Source organism: Condylura cristata, unplaced genomic scaffold (genome assembly GCF_000260355.1).
Source record: "Condylura cristata isolate star-nosed mole 26May11 unplaced genomic scaffold, ConCri1.0 scaffold00013, whole genome shotgun sequence".
In the NCBI taxonomy this organism is placed as follows: domain Eukaryota; kingdom Metazoa; phylum Chordata; class Mammalia; order Eulipotyphla; family Talpidae; genus Condylura; species Condylura cristata.
The window spans coordinates 9,689,895-9,705,225 of record NW_004567114.1 but is presented as its reverse complement, the minus strand read 5'-3'; positions in this window follow the sequence as shown (position 1 = coordinate 9,705,225).

The following is a 15,331-nucleotide window of genomic DNA, read 5'->3' as shown; positions in this document are numbered from 1 at the left end:
GATGGTCATGCCATCAGTCAACGGGAATTTCTAGTAAGAGGTGAAAGATGTATATAATCTGAAGAGAAACCAGAGTATTACTGGAAATTTCTAGATACGTAAGAGTAGAGCATGAAAAAAAAAACAGCTCTAAGATAAGAAAATTCACCCAATGGCTGACTTGTTCCTGTTCACAAATAGACATTGTCTTTTTTTGCAATGAAAGGGATTCATTTGGTATGGGGGAGGAACTAGGTCTGAAATCATGAGACTCTGCATCAAAGATGATACATTTTACTTCAAAATAAACTTTCATGATATAAGACTACCTTTAGTAATGCCCCATGCAATGCAACCTTGTTATACAGCTACTTGCTTCTGAAATGATTTCATATTAATAATCTTAAAGGAAAAACTATATCTTCACATACAATCCATTCTTGGCTACACAAGTCTGTTTTTTATGCTGAGGCCGTTCTATACTCTCAACCAATGAGAGAGGATGTGACAGACTGTGCTGCATGCTCGTATCCAATGTGTATTGCTGTGCTATAAAGCATAGATTCTCAACCAATCAGCTCTCTGCTGTACCACATAGCTGGATTTCATAATGTGGTGTCTGTGATGGCTTTTTCGAACACATACTTTGTGGTCTGGCTAGTAAGTACTAACCCATTAGTGATTGGCAAAACTGTATGTGTGAAGAGACTAGACCTGATTTCAAGGGAGAATACCTCGAGGACCTTTAAGTATCAAGTCATAATAGCTTGAAGCACTTTCACAGAAATAGTTGCGGAAACAAGAGTGAAGATCGGCTGGCAATTGCCATTTGTGGGGCACATTGGGTGTTGTGAGCAGCACCATCGGGGTGGGACGAAATCTCAAAGGGTGGCTTATTCCCTGTCTGAGGATTTGGGAAGAACAGGCATGACGGGTCACTCTGGACACATGCCCAGCTTCGACAGGCTTCTCCATGCCCACTTAGAGTAGCTGTTCTATGTCAAGAAAAGCAATCCCCCTGATAAATAAGTTTCTGGGCATCTCAGTAACTCAAAGCTTTATCCTAGCTTTTTTAAGAAAAATAATCCAAAATTTTCCCCAGTTTGTTTTGATAAATAAGGGAGGTTTGTACCTGTCTTAGTGAATTTATTTTGTAAGATAGTGTGACTTACATGACTCATTAAATGTTCAACCACCTAAGTGACTTGAAAACAGTTTACTTTCTAAAGTAGATTTAATATTTTCCTTTCAAATAGTTTTCAACTATCCATGGCCAACTTTGTCATGCAAACCATCTTTGACCACCTCCCTGTCCATACCACCTGCAATTTTAAATGAGCAGCATCTATGTTAGTGCACCCACCAGCCAAACAGCCTGGTAGTAACTCACCTCTTTGTGAAGCTGTTGGTTTCTGTGTAAAGAGATAATAAAATTGTGTTCTTGTAAGTTAAGGTTTAAAATTGGAAAGGAAGATAGGATCCCTTTAAAGGAGAGAGTCTGCTTCAGAAAGTAGTTTGTATTCCATTCTGGGTTAGAGATGGTTACCAAGGAGACAGCTCAACTTAATCAGTAGGCTTCTAGGATGGGGAACCTAGTGGGCTCTCAGGAAATACGCCAGAAAAAGGAGAGAAATAAAAGGAGGGAGTGAAGGAAGATAGGGGCATTTCCTGATTAGAAAAGGATATTATGATGGTGAACTTCATGTGTCAATGCGTATAGGCTACAGTACTCAGGTTATCTTGTCAAATAGTCTAGACGTTTCTGTGAAGGTACTTTTTTAGATGATATTAACATTCAAATCAGTAAACTTTAAGTAGAGCAGATTACTCTCCACTATGTAGGTGGGCCTCATCAAATCTGCTGAAGACCTACATTGAGAGGACTCTACCAAGAAGACTGCCTTGGCCATCAATCCATAGCATGTGCCCTCCCTGGGTTCCCAGTCCTGCCACCTACCTTGTCTCTCTCAGCCTGCATGGTGGCCTCCTGGGGTGTTCCCTGTGATCACTTGGAGGAAGAGAAAAGTGAGCCTTGTTTATAATGGATGGGGGGCAGTGAGGGAGCCCTCATCATCCCCCTCAGACACACAAGCAGAAATAGCCCCAGTGACTGAGTCAGGAGCTTAGGGGAAGCTACCATGCAGGCTTGCATGACAACACAAGGTTCCAGTGAGTGAAGTGGATCCGTTCACCAAGCTTTAAGAAGAAAACGAGGATTAACAATGACTGATAAGGTTTAGAGATGGATGGAAAATGTAGTGATGTACTCGGGTATTTATCTTCTTTAGTAATTTGCTCTATGGGGCTATTGTCTCTGCTTTTTGATGTTTGTTATCTATTTTAATAAAGAGATCCCCTCTTTGCAAAATGAGATGATAATTATAATTAGGTCATAAAATAAATTAATCTTTTGGCTAACAATAGCTTTGCATGATAAAGCCCTCAAAATTCCCACTTACTTGTGGCCTCTACCCGAATCCTACACAAAGTGCTAAGAGGAACCGAACATTCTCTTGAGTGTTGAACTTACAAACTCAACCCCGTAAGGGAAAGGAATATCAGAGAAGCAGATCAATATTAAAATATTCCTATCTGTGTGAACTTCAAATAATGACAACAAAGTAGCACTCCACGAGGGACCGTTTCTAAGGTTGCTGAAGTTTTTCATGGATGAGGATGCTTTTATTAGTTTCAGAATTTCTGGCATCCTCTATACGTATCCGGTGCAAACATACATTTAGAGACAAAAAGCTACTAAGAATTTGGATGTTACTGGAAATGAATGTGTGCTATTTCTCGTAAACAGCTATATCCAGTTGAGGAGAGTGGCACACACGTCACCACTGCGATTTCTTTCATCTAGTTGGTACATGGATTCATAAGGCCTTTGTACTAATTCTTTGGCAGCCTTGGGTCTAGCGATCACTGATTTTGATAATGGGATGCGAAGTTTCTCCTTAATCTGTACTGCTCCAGGGCCTCAATACCTTACTCAGAGCAAATTGGACATCCTCTCTCGGGATCACAGCTTCTTTTTTTCTTTTTTTTTTAAAAGATTTATTTATTTATTCATACAGAATTGGGGTACAGGCCAGATGCAGAGGGTAAGAAGATTCACCAGGGACAGAGTGGGGAGCAGAACAGGCAGATCGACAAAGTATACTGCTGAGGGGAGCAGTGGGCAGGTCAGGAGAGGTCTGCTGCGCCATGTGGATCTCCTCCGGGGCAGGAGGGAATCGAACTCACACGGAAGTGGCTTAAGCTTCTCAGTGCTGTGCTTTAAGCCGCTGCGCCACCAGGGAGGGCCCGGGATCGCAGCTTCTTAACTAGCCTGACACTAACTACAATCCCTCTTACATGTACCCCCCTTCCCAATGCTATGCCACTCTTCCCCTGATGCCACTCTGACCTTGCTAAAAATCTAGGTCTGCTCCACTCAAATGTCTCCATGGTTCCTCATCACTAAGAGCTGAGGTGTTCTAAACTTGAGCATACATCAAACCCCCTAAGCCACTGTTTATGGGTCTCCATTCCTGGAGTTTCTGACTCCCAAAGTCAAGGAGCAAGTCTAACAAGTTTCCAAGTGATGATGATGGCAAGGTCTGGGGACCACACTCAGAAAGCCACTGCCCTGGTATGTTACACCTCAGTTCTTAGCACAGTAAAGTAGGTCCTCGAGGCCTGGAGATCTTTTACCTTCAACTCAATTGTCAAATTCCCACTTCCCCAAAGCTTAAGCATCACCTCCCTTTCAGAATGCCCCTGGCAAATGGATCAATTCATCTTTCAAGTGTTTGCTGATGTGTACGCCTCTTCCTTCAGCTGTATTACATCCCTTGGAATAATTTGCTTACATGTGTCTGCTTCACCCACTGGCTGGTGTGTCCCATAAAGATGGGGTCTAATCATCTACTTTAGTGCTCCCAGCAACAGAACTTAGTAGGCACTCAGCACCTACTTCTGCTTGCTTTTAAATCAATATAAATAACAATCAGACAAGTTTGAAAAGACATGGCCTTGAAGGCAGTTTAGAAACCCTGCACCCTGCTGGCTCACCTCACTAGGATTCAGCTGTCAGTGACTCAGAGTCAAGAAGCTGCTTGCAGCAAAGAAAGTAATATATTGCTAACACCCTGGAGCTATTTGTGATCCTGATTCAAAGGACATATATTCATATACATATATATATACACGTGTGTGTGTAGTGTATATATATGTATGTATGTATGTATGTATGTATGTCATGCATGTAAGTATATTTATTGGAACCTAGACCTAGACTGACACCAATCCAAAAACTTCAGTTTCTCTATGAAATTCTATATGGCTCCATGAAAACTAAAGATGTTTCCACACTCATTCCAGCAACACATAGCTAAGCAAAACAGTGACGATGCTTTCCATACCTCTCATGAATTCCCTCATAATGGCATAATGGGGGTATGCCCAGGGGCTCTGGGAAGGGCCGAGGTCCTGCACAGCCCATGTGGTGAAGGCGTATAGGAACGTCTGTTGTGGTGCAAGTAAAAAGGGCTTTCTGTACCGGGTCTTGGGGCTCTCGGTGTGCGCCTCTGAAGATTCACTGGCACAACTGAAACCAAATGTTCAAATGTAAACAACATTATATGCAAAATCTATCAGAGGAGCCTACTGGCTCCCACACAAGGGATATTCTGGTCTATGACTCATTGGCTATTAGATGATTTTTGAATTATAGTACTGAAGACAGATACAGTACTAAGCCTGGTCTGTGACTACTATGATCTGTCAATTTCTGCTCCCTCTCTCCCTCCCTCTGTCCCTCCCTCTGTCCCTCCCTCTCTCCCTCCCTCTCTCCCTCCCTCTCTCCCTCCCTCTGTCCCTCCCTCTCTCCCTCCCTCTCTCCCTCCCTCTCTCCCTCCCTCCCTTCCTTTTTTCCCTCTGACTCTCTTGCCTTTATATATTCATAGACACACACATTTTATACACACACACATGCTCCTGTTTCTCAGTTTACTTCTCTTGATTTCCCTAAATTAATTTGTTATATGATACCGTCTCATTTTCTGATAATAGCTACCACATTTTACTGAAACTTTGTTATCAAATTGCGTTCATCAGAACATACACAGCTTTTAAATGCTCGTTAGACATTTTGTTCATTCATTTAATAAATAATTGAGTGTCAGAGTTTCTGGTGACACAGTGAGACCCAAATAAACACGACTGAACTCACAGTGTTGTTGGGAGATCATCAGTAAATGAGTAATCTCTCACATAAACACACAATTACCAAATACAAGAGCCTGCAAAGCAAAGTCATTCCTCCAAGGTATGAAAATGGGGAAACCTAACTATATAAAGGAAATACGGGGGGGTTCCCTCACTCACCCCAATTCTTCACCTTCCCTGAACCCAGGTATTGGCCCTGTGACTGTCCCACACAGGGGAGGAGTACACGTCCCACTTTTAATTCTGGCTTTGGCCTTGAGACTTGATTTAACCACTAGCAGGAGGTGTAGTGATGTCTTGTCAGTCTCGAGCCTGAGTCTCAAGAGTCCATCTGTGTTTGTCCTTATCTGTGACACTTCCGTCACTGCGTGAGAAAAAACAAGCCCAGGTTGGCCTGCTGGTGCCAGGGGATATGAGAGGCCCTCAGAGAGACCCGAGCCTGCCAGTGGGCTCCAGTCAATCTTGCAGGAAGCATAGCTTCCTGTCACCCCACGGGCCCTTTGCTGCTCTCAGATGGTCCAGGAGACTCAAAGCTGCGTGAGCTATAATAATCAGTGACTGTTACTTTTTGAACTGCAGAGTTTTGGTTTCATTTGTTATACAGCAGTAGTTAACTGATGCAGGCCATCAGGGAATTCTTCCGCAAGAAAGTGGCTTTGCACTGAGACCTAACTAGGAGAGGTGTTAGATGAAAAATAAAGGGAAGAGTCATGATGGAGGAAGGTTTCAGTTGAGAAAGAAATTGATATATTTGATTGACAAGAAGATCTGTGGCTTGGAGAAGAGGATGAGTTGAAGACAGAGAGGAGCAAGGTGTAGTCTGATGTAGGCTGCCTGTACGGACTTCTTAGAGAACATAAGATTAAGTGGCAAAAATTGAACCTAGAAGAGCACTGCCTGTAGCTAAGGACATAGAAACAAAAAAATATTGTCTTAATATTGGGGTCCTCCCTAGTGGTGCAATGGGTTAAAGCACAGCACTGTGAAGCTAGCTGCAGCCTCTTCAACTTGAGTTTGAAACCCGCCTGCCCCGGACATGACCCACATGGCACAGCAGACCTCTCCTGACCTGCCCGCTGCTCCCCTCAGCAGTGTACTTCATCAATCTGCCTGTTCTGCTCCCCACTCTCTCTCTGGTGAATCCTCTCACCGCTCCCTGTACCTCTGGCCTGTATCCCGGTTCTGGATGCATAAATTTAAAAAATCTTAAAAAAAACTGAACTAGACTAGTTCTGTCCAATAGGGGGGCCACTAACCACATATGGGTACCTACATTTAAATTAATTAAAATTAAATAAAATGAAAAATTCAGTCCTTCAGCTCTAGTAGCATCATTCTACAAGCTCAGTGCCCTGGGCCACACAAGTATTAAATGTTTCCAGTGGCATCTTTATTGGAACCTAAAGCTAGTCTGACATCAATCCAAAACCTTGAGTTAACTGATTACTGCATAACATCCTTATTACTGTGCTGCATAACAAATTATCAGGACAGCACAGGTATTAGTCCACAGGCAAGGAGTCCAGGTACAGCACAGCTGAGGCCTCTCCTTCGGGCCTTTCCAGGTTGAACTCAAGATTATACATTGGGGTCTCCGCTGGGGCCTGGTGTCTTCTTCAAAGCTCACAGTTAGCAGATTTGGTTTCCTTGTATTTCTAGGACAGAGCGAACACTTGCAGCTCTGAGAGGTCAGGATTGAGGTCACGGCCCTGTGTCTGTCCTCCCCCACCCCCACAGCTATTTGCTACTTTTCCCTCAAGGCCAGCAGGACATGATCTCTCTGGTGGTCACCAGCTTTGAAAGAGTCCCCTGATTATGCCAGGCCCTCCCAGGATAGTTTCTCTCTTGCTCAGCCAGTGAATTGATGAGTCACCTCATCAAAGAAGTGATATTCCATCAGCCTCACTGATTCATCCGTACTCAATGGGAGAGGGTTTTGCATGGTCTGTAACTGGGGGGTTGGGGCATCTGGGGGTTCTCTCTAAAGTGGGGAAAAGTAAAATAAATGTGTACATGGAGAAGGCAAGTGGTTGGAGAATTTGGAATGATTAGCACTGGCTTGAAGCACAGCGGTAACAGCCTTCTTGTAATTTAAGACTGATGTCAGCTAGGGCCATGGTTTATCGACAGTAGTTTCACTCTAAAGTAGCCATAACCACGATCCTGCATGCAGCTGGGGAAGAGTACGAACTGGAGTCTGAAAAAGTGAACACAAAAAGGCATGACCATAAGGACTGACATTCCTATATTCTTTTTCCTTGCTGTTACTAATCTCCCAGAATTTCTGACCTTCTGCTCATCTTGATCTCCAAAACCAAATTGCCCCTTCTCAGATTAACTGATTTCCTGGATGGGGTGAGCCCCCTGGCTCTCAAGCCTTGGCCCTTCTGACTGCAAACAAGTGTGGCTTCAATCCTTGGCCTCAGAACTAGAAAATGGTCAGAGCTTCTTGGGACTGACCTACCTCTCATCATTCCTGTCTGGCTGGGGCCCATGGCCCATGTGATTTGGAATCGAGTGAGTAGAGGACTTGAAGCATTGATTCTCTGGAAGAGAGAGCTGGCAGAGAAAGTATTTACGTCGTTTCTCATGTTTGTTCTGAATGTAGACTTCAGCCACTGATAAGGATTCTGTGCAGCTAATTATTGAGTTTAAAGTAGAACTAATTCAAATTCATGTAAGGCATATATTTACCATTTTTGTAAAATCACATCGACATCATTTTAAATTTCACAAAGAAGCTGATTTTCAAGTGTTGCATTTAGTTATTGTTAAAACTCTATTTCAGAGCTATACCTGATTCTGAAATGGCCTCTATAGTAGCTCTCCTTTTAAAACAATTCTTTTCTCTTGCAAGGGAAGAATTAAGTGTTTGCATTCTAACTACAATCAATGTTTCAACAGAGTGGAGATATTTTAGTGGCTTTGGTAGGCATTTATCTTCTTGCCATCAGCACAATAGAACAAAAATGTACCCATATTAGCATTAATAATAAAACCAAGTCCATTATGCAGACTTTCTTGTCAGTTAAATTTGTTGCAGGCTCAGTTTTGGATTCAATTTCATACATTTGGAAGTACTTTTGCTGTCAAGCAAATTTTTGTTTTATCATTTTAATTTTGGAGGTTCCTTTTTTCCTCTGTCTCTCCTGTCTGAAATACCTTTTTTTTAGCGCTTGAAAAATGGTTCTTCCCCCCAATATAGGAAGGAATTGATTTGGCAAACGTAGATATTTTCTCTGGGATGTGAATAGAGTTAATTTTAACAGAGCTGTTTCATTTTCACAGCCTCGACTTGCACCGTGTATGTCCTGCCAAACAGCTTTATGTATGATCGTCGACTGATGTCAGCACAGTTCTAGAAATAGTATTTGATGGTTAACAGCTGCCACAGAGCCAGAAGGGGAACACGAGACATTGTGTTTCAGGAAGGTTTACAAAACTTGTGGCTATTATTTTTATTTATTTATTTATTTAATTTTTTAGCAATGGAAGACAAATTTTAAATACCAAGGATAGGCTTATATATATAAAAAAAAGTCTGAATATTCATAACTAGGTCAAGTGGATCTGAAAACTTAGATCATGACATAGTGTAAACACTGCGTTTCGTAATTATAGTTGATTAATTTTTGTGTAATTCTTACTCATTTGGCAATGATGTCTATGGTCAACCTATATGAAACAAAGGCTTTTAGCTCTCAAGATGGCCTACCTTTTCCTTAAAGAGACAGATAGTGAATATTTGGGGTCTGCTGGGCCACACAGTTTCTATTGCAGCTTCCCAATTATGCACTTATAGATTTACGCTAAAGCTGTCATAGACAAGATGTCAACTAAAATAGATGTGGCTGTGTTCCAATAAAACTTTATTTACAAAGCAAGCAGAGGGCCAGATTTGACCATGGGTAATAGTTTCTCCACCTTTGCATCAAGCAGTAAGGCACACATTTCCATGCAGTGGTCCATAAGGGTTAAATGTGCCCACTCTCTCTTATAGGCTTATGAATCAAATTCCCCCACACACTCCCTGTGGAAACATGTGCAGTCCTTTTATGGCCACACAGGGGCCCTTAATTATATACATATATGTGCTCTACAACCACTGTAATAATGGTCTGAGAGTAACTGAGCAATAGATATGCTTTTATGAACTGAGAGGATAAAGATCATGATCTCTAGTGTACAATGAACCTGACTTTTCTTCCCTTTCTTATTTTATTTAAGTTAATATCACCCTTAAAGTTTGAATTATCCTGCAAGAATTCGGGTTCATTAACTCCAGTTCAGCTTGTGCATCATCTTAATGGGACATATTTTGTAATGATGTGAATCACAAAACAGTTCTGTGCTCCAAATGACCTAAATGTTTCATAGAAGTCATTACAAGCAGGCAGACTAGTAAGAAAAAGGATTTTATTATTTAAAGATAACCTGCATGGAGGGGAAAAAAAATTCCTAGGAAGAAAAGTTAAAGCATGGTCTAAAAAAAAAAAAAAAAAAAAAAAGCACCAAAGAATATGCTGGTCATAAAATGTTATTGCAAAAGCTTTTATATGCCCTCCCTGTGCCCAATCTTAACCATGAACTTATTGCTGTGACAATTACCAGTTCAACAGCATACAAAGGTGTGTGTGGGGGGGAGGTGGTATTAACAGTGCCTCACATCTGATGTTTTCCCTCTTTTAATGCTTCCATTGGTTCTGGATATGCCATTTCAGCCCTCGGCATCTCAAAGGTGAAGTGATTCAAACCTAAGAATGGTGAATAGCATCCCATTCCCTTGAAAGCGCCTCATTTCTTCCTAATAAACCTTCCAGGCTACAGATTTTTCTTAACAATAGCTTTGGAAACTTTCCCTCTTTTAATGCTTCCATAGTCTGTCTTCTCCTTTCTTGTTTCTCCTATTTGGTACTTTCCAGAGATGCCAGCTATTTGTCTAATGGGTTTCAGAATGATTTTAATACTGTAGCTTTTTATTTTAGCTTGATCTGTTACTTGCCATTCATATAAATCACATAATAGCATAATGTTGCCTCATGCTGAATGCTCTAGTGCCATCTTTTTCTTTAAGGGATTATTCTTATTGCAATTTACATTGAATAAGTAAATCATTATACTCTCAGTTATTCCTATCCATGCACATAACTTATAAAACCCTGCCTGTTGCTGTGTTATTCATTTCCTAATTGGGTTAGGACCATCTGTAGATCTCTTTGGCCCTAAGTTATCCGAAGGATGTAATGTTGTCAGTAACCATTTTTCAATTTACTTTCACACTGTTCTGAATAAACATCACTGGTCTTAAAACTGATTGCTTGAATATCTCAACTTTAACAGCATTGTCACACTCTTCAAATGGTGTGGAAGTGTTTTTATGGGTCTCTTCTCCGTCCCCAACCTTCCATTTCATCCTCTGGAAAATGTTATATGCTAAGTAGATTTCTTATCATGTTCCATCACTTCACAAAAATAGTCCCCCTGCACCTCAATTATAACTACAACTCGCTGTCTCCTGAGCTGCAGATTTTCTTCATAGGACTATCTAGAGAGGTGGTTCATTCTCTAGAGACAGAGTCACATGTGACAAGGCAGGGAGTGGGAGGTGGGTTGAGGGCTTGGTATTCTTGAAGCTTCTCACGTTTGTGGCCCAAGGATCACTCCTCTGCCTACATGCAGGTTTCTCTTCCTGTTTGAACCTCATGCCATCTAATTATGCAGTATCTCCCCACACCTCATGACTGTTATCTAGTGGCATGAGAGAAGTGATTCATGAAATAATATAATTCCTATTTGAGTCCATATTGATCAAAGACAGTTCAGTGGATCTCTTTTTCTCACATGCCCCATACTCACTGTAGGGGTCCTAAATTTCCAAGTGGGTAACCTATCTAAAATCCTTACCTTGCTTTTTTTCCACATGCCAAGTCCAGGGGATTTTATTTCCACATTCATAATTATACCACATACCACAGTCTAAATTCAAAAAAAATTAAAAATTATTGAAGTTTATTCCTAATCAGTCCCTGACAATCTTTTTTTTAAAATACACTTTTTTTAAAAAAAAAATCATGTATGCTTACAGAACCAGGGTACACAGGCCAGAAGTGTGACAGGATTCACCAGAGACAGAGTGGGGAGCAGAACAGACAGACTGACGGAGTACACTGCTGAGTGGAGCAGCAGGTGGGTCAGAGAGGTCTGCCACGCCATGTGGGTCAGTTCCCTAGTGGGGGGATCGAACTCATGCTACAGTGCGAACTCATGCTGCAGTGGCTTCGAAGAGCTTCATAACGCAGTGCTTTAACCTGTTGCGCCACCAGGGAGAGTCCGACAGTCTATTTTTTTTTTTTTTTTGCTCCCTATCAAACCATCTCCCTAAGAGTTTCTCTCAAATTTGATATTTGCAGTCAGTTTTATGACCATTTAGAACATATATAGGTATTGATTTGTAGATAAATTGCATTTTAAAAAACAGTCAAAACTACTATCGCTGACTAGTGAGGTATTTCATACCAATGCTCTTTTTGAGAAAAAATAGAAAAGTTTGACAGAATATTAAAACACACACACATATCTGAAGATACCATGTAAATACAAAAGCAGAGATTATTTGTAGAATCAATATCTGAATAAGAGGGAACCCAGGAGAGTAGAGTGTGGCTGAGAGATTGACAAAGTAACAGAGATGTTAGTGGTCTTGTGGATTCAAAAAGTGTTATGAACACTTAAGAAACATATGAATATTTAACAGCAAAGCTGCTAAAAACAAAGATGAGGAGATTATCTTAAAAACATCCAGAAGAAAATTACTTCATAGAAGCAATAAGGATTACCAGTGACTTCTCAATATAAGAATGGAATCAAGAAGACAGTGGGATTACATCTCCCAACTGCTGAAATAAAACAACTGCCAGCCTAGAATTTTATGCTCAGTAAAAATATTCTTCAAAAATGAATACTATATTTTTAGGCATCATCTAGTAAATTTAAAGATAAACATAACCTGAGACAAAAAAACTGAGTCAGAGCCCTCTCTGGTGCTGCAAGAGTTAAGTCTTGACACTATGAAACTATCTACAGCCACTGCAGCATGAGCTAGATCCCTGGCCAGGGAGCTGACCCACAGGGTGCAGCAGACCCCTCCTGTCCCGCCCACTGCTCCCCTCTGCAGTGTATTTCAGTCAGCCCACCTGTTCTGTTCCCCACTGTCTCTGGTGAGTTCTCTCACTCCCTGCACCCCTAACTACTACTACTTATCCCTACCAAATGAGAAAACCATAATTGATCACTAGGTCACTCCAAAACATCACCGAGCATTTTGTGATTTGGGCAGGTAGTTTTAATATTTAGGTTACACTCAAAAGGAGAAAATAATAAGAAGTGAGCCTATCTTCACTGGAAAAGGGTAGGTTAGAAGCACATATCATAAAAGACCAGAGACTGGATTTTCCAATTTGACAGAAAAGTTTGACTAGATCCCTCATCTATTCACTGGTGTTATTTAATCTCTGTAAAATATTTGTCCATGTTTTGTTGCAGTGTTAGGAAATGTCCTTTAAATATACTCAACAATACATCTTTTTCTTTGGTTTTCAATACTTTTTTTGAAAACAAAGTGTAAACTTGAGAAATATACAAACATGTTATGATGAAATAATTTGGATGTGAATTTGAGTTCCTAAGAAAAATCTCATACCTGTCCTCCACCTTAAGAACTGTGGGGTTGAATCTTGCAATGATTAGTGAGAAAATGCAGTTAAGCAATGTACCTAACTTCCTTCATAGACTCTCTCAGTGCATGAAGAAATGATCTTGTCTCATCTCTGTTTCAAAATGTTGCAGACTTTTCCACATGATGTCCAATACACTGAGTGGAAAAGCACAATCTTGATTCACTGTCTATGTTTCATGTAGCTTGACAAAAAGAATCCCTATTCAGTGACCTCAGTTGTCTCATATTCATGATTGTCACTATTTTCTTCAACATTTGCAATGAATTCATTGTATCATTGAGACAGAAACTGGCAAGCAGGAAATTTGATGTATACACCTGTGGTGGGAAGGGCAAATGGAAGATTGGGAGGAGGGATGTTGGTTCAGCAGCGAGCTCCAGTGTTGATCAGCCCTTCAGAGTTGCTCTCAGTTGGATCAGCCCTTCAGAGTTGCTCTCATGGGGACTGTGCATTTGTACTGTGTGACCAGTTCTATTGGCTGTGAGCATGACCTTGGGCAAGATAACTCTCTCCAGCCTTGACTAAGTGATCTGGGCAATGAAATACAGCATCTGCTGTTCCAGGGAATCACCATCAGGAAGCACATTGTTGACAATCTACTATGCTGTGGACATAGCAATGGCTGGGATGGCCTTCAGGAATAGCATCTTTCCTTGGTGTGCTTATAGGTGTTGATCAGTTAGAACTGAGCCCAAAGTACCCACCCCCAATGATGATCCAGTTCATGGAACATCTCATATAGGTCGGACCTAAAGTCGTTGTGGATAAGAGACAATACCCCATGAGAAAATAAAAAACAAGAACCTCTTGGAAATTTGAATATAATAAAAACTTTTCGGACTGCAGCTAAAGTGACCAAATATCTATTTGTAATATTTACTTTAATTGTGTATATTTAAAACCTTAAGTTGTAGTACTAGGTGACAATTTTATTCAAAGTCTTTATAAGCTTTATCATATCTGTCCCCATAAGTCACTTAGGAAACTTATTCTAGTTTTCCAGAACACATCATTTTTGTAAATAATTTAAGCACATTGGGTATCTCCATCTAATAATAACCTTGGAAGTTGTATCCTAAGACAAAATTTACTGTTTGTGAACTCCATAATATAGTCACTTCTTCAAGTGTTATTTTCTTACTTTTTGAAGAAAGTCCGCCCCTTATCACCCTGTGCAGTAATTACCTTAATTATCTCTCTTTTCCCCTGAGGGTAACAGCATGAGGATAGGAACCAGGGACAACTGGTTCCTCACTGTCTAGCCAGCACTAATCTCTATGCCCTGCACACAGGCATTCTCAATCTACTTGTTGAACTGAACTCATGAGCATTGTTGCTTCATTTTCTTGATCTCTACTCTAGTTATAATACTCACTGACACCATGTTCTTTCTACACGTTTGAGCAAAGAACAGGCCAGAGGACAAACTTATCTATGATCAAGCCACAAAGACATTGTCTTATTTAATAAATGGCATTATTGGCCCTTTATATACTTTTTTTTCCTTACATTTTTCCCCTTATGTTCATTTTTTCCCTTACATTTTAATTTGTACTTTCTCTGCCACGTCTTACACAAAGGATAAGACATTTACTCACTCTGAGCTACTGTTTCCTTCTCTGTGACAAAAGCGAGTTTGGCCAGACCATGTCCATGGTATCGTCCAACTCTAAATTTATGTGGTGTGAGAGAAGGGTTGCATAACCTCCTTAAACTCGGCGTTTGCATCTTACTCATCCTTGTGTTTCCAGCATGCAGCCCAGGGTGGGCAGGAAGCAGGATTAAAGAGCCTCAACCTGCCACAGAAGGGTCTGCATTCGGATCTAGCCAGTTGCAGGCTGACTGGCAAACCTAGGCAATTCCCTTAGCCCCTCAAAGCCTCAGTCCCCTGTTTTGTAAAGTGGGATTCAGGTTGGCAAAGTGCTGAGCACAGAGCCCGGCTCATGGTAAACTGTCACAGGAATGTGGATGGATGCATCTGGGATTCTAGATTAATTGCCTAAAGAGTGAACTGCATTATTCTTCAGTATGTTGTTCTCTAAAATACTGAGTGATTAACATAACAGTTTCTACTCTGTAGTTCCTAAGTAGATACAAATAAGTCCCTTGCATTTCTGCTAAAACACCAATTATTACTAAAACGTACACTTAGCAAAGACATGGATACTCAGTACATTTACCAGAGAGGGTGTACACGAAGAACACTAAGTTTGTTCACCTTATTTTTTAATGTGTAAATATGTATACAAACTGAATTATAGACACTTAAATGAGTAACAGTCTAAACATTTCCTGAAAGTTCTTTGAGCATAAGAATGCCCTGTTTCTAATGAAAACAACTAATTGATGATTATTTTGTTACTAATTTTTCTCCTCCCCCTCCCCCCCCCCCCCCCCCCCCCCCC